The 2,261-nt window shown below is 59.4% G+C and overlaps 1 protein-coding gene across 4 annotated transcripts in view; it reads left to right on the top strand.

The window, feature by feature from the left end:
- Positions 1-729: 729 nt before the first annotated feature.
- Lbr (lamin B receptor) overlaps positions 730-2,261 on the top strand; it is a 28,987-nt gene continuing 27,455 nt past the window's right edge. Inside the window, exon 1 of one of the 4 annotated variants that reach the window (XM_031336921.1) lies at positions 730-855. The gene's annotated coding sequence lies outside the window, so the exon portion shown is untranslated. The other 3 variants (XM_031336930.1, XM_031336942.1, XM_031336937.1) reach the window with 3 other exon arrangements.

Genomic DNA, 2,261 nt, shown 5'->3' with positions numbered 1-2,261 from the left:
TTAAGAGCTGAAGCTTAAAGGGATTTGCCAAAATCTACGTTTAGAGGTTTCCTGATGCACACATCTGTGGTTTAGCTTTCCACCCGGGGCAAACCCGAAGGCAATGACAATTCGACTGTGAGCACTTGTTCTCAGGGCTCTGAGGCACTTGCTCGGTTGTTATTGAGAAGATGACAGCGTTGTGCGCCTGAAGCTACGCCGCGGATGCAAATACCTATTGCCTCGGAACCCACAGTGCTTCAGAAGCAGAAGCCACTCAGATGTACTTAATAAGGGATGTTGGAAATACCTCTAAAAACAGCACTGCGAAGCCGGGGGCTTTAACGAACTGCTTAGAGCTCTCAACCCGAGAGAAAGGAAACAACCAATGGTGGTGCCAAGTGCAAAGGGGCGGGGGAAAGTTTGGGGCTTCGGCCTCGGCTCGCCGGGGTCGGGTTCAGGCGAGACGCAGAGCCCGCAGGCTTCGGCCGTGGCCGGGCTGAGTGGGCGGCCCGCTGGCTCCCGAGGGTACACCCGTTCCGAGCGCGGGGGGTGACAGCACCGGACACCTCCTCCTCCTCCTCACGGACCGCTCCGCGGGAGGGCGCGAGCCAAAAGCGCGCGCGCGCGCGGCTCGGAGCCTGGGCGGCCGAGATAAACCGGGTGGGGACGCCGGACGCGCCACTGGGCCTCGCCCAATCGCCAGCGCCGGCGATGATTCAAAAGGTCGAGGGACCAATGGGGAGCTCGAGGCCGGCCTCGCTGGGGGCGGGACCTTGGGGGCGCGAGAGCGCGGCCGGCTGTGTGTCGCGCGCGCGCGGGGTCGCCGCGGGCTGCTGCTGCTGTCCGTCCCGGAGTGGCTGGAGTTCCCGCCAGGTGAGCGTCGGCGCCGGTGGAGAGCAGCTTCTCCGGGGCGGCCGGCGAGGCTGGGGTCCGCGGGGGCCGGAAGCCGAGAGCGCGGGTTTCGGATGGCGGGCACCTCTCCTCCCCGGCTCGGACGCGCGCGTTGGGGAGCCCCGGACCGCCCGGGCTGTGCTCGCCGCGGCGTCCGGGCCCTCGGAGAGCCGGCGGCCTTCGGGGGAGGAGTTAACCGTCTCTGGCTCCTGCGGCAGAGCCGCCGTCCCGCCTGTCCCGGGCCTCGTGAGTGCTTCTGCGCGGTGACAGCCACGCCTCGCGCCTCCAGCGGCTTCGGGGGCCACGGAGCGCGCACTCGGGGAGGTGGAGGGCCTGCTCCGGGGAGCTCCGGCGACGACGGGCCGGAGGTGCCCGCCGTGGGTGCGAGGGCCGGGGCTCAGGTGCACAAGCAGGACTAGATCTCGGGGCTACAAAGTAGCAGCTGCCCTAAGGGAGGAGATGGAGGAGATGGAGAAGCGCGGGATGGAGGACCTGAGACGGACCGAGAGGGTGATCATAAGCATTGATTGCGTAGTTGGAGCGCGAGTGAGTGGGGACTGTAACGGTTAGCGTGCTTTTGGGTGTTAAGGGGCGAGGCCACTCTGACTGTACAGCCAGCTTTCTCCTGGCATGGCTCTGCAGGGGCACAGACCCTGGGAACGCGCTCCTGTTCGCTTTTTTTTTTTTTGGCCTGGCAGGCCTGTGCGGGCTCAGGTGTTAAAGGGTAGCTGTTAGACGTCATTCGAGCTGCTTCTTCCTGCCACATTAAGTGACTTTGGGAAAGTGGGGGAAACGTCTGAAGACCCTTGTAACGCTCCTGAGCATAGTAGAAAGAAATCCGTCACACTGATACATAGTGATATATTGTACCATAATGTGTAAGGAGTCCATTGGCAAATGACACCCGGGTTAACAAGAATATGGCTTGACAGAAAAAGAAAAAAAAATGCCCGAGGATCCTTGGATTTCTGCCGTGTGTGGTTGAAGGTACAGTGTTTAGTAAGCGACTTTTTCTTTGCAAACACCTGTCTGTTGTGTGGGTCACTTGACTTGTTACTTGGGTGCGTGAGGATACACACACCTGTCTGGAGCCCCCTTGTCCTAGCCGATATAATTATCGTGCAATATTTTGGGATGCTATTATGCTATCCACACACCTACTGTGTGGATCATGTGTAAAGTAGCATGCACATCTTGTTGCCAGCCCAAACTTTATTGTCTCCTAAAACAACAAAGTCCTTCTCCACCTGCTATATAAAATTAATCACCAAGTGTCAGTTCTTGTTTCGTTTTGTTTGTTCGTTTTTTAAGACAAGATCTCTGCCGGGCGGTGGTGGTGCACGCCTTTAATCCCAGCACTTGGGAGGCAGAAGCAGGTGGATTTCTGA

The sequence above is a fragment of the Mastomys coucha genome, unplaced genomic scaffold (assembly GCF_008632895.1).
Source record: "Mastomys coucha isolate ucsf_1 unplaced genomic scaffold, UCSF_Mcou_1 pScaffold1, whole genome shotgun sequence".
Lineage (NCBI taxonomy): Eukaryota > Metazoa > Chordata > Mammalia > Rodentia > Muridae > Mastomys > Mastomys coucha.
Note: the sequence above shows the minus strand (reverse complement) of the source record. Positions and strands in the feature narration are given on the sequence as shown.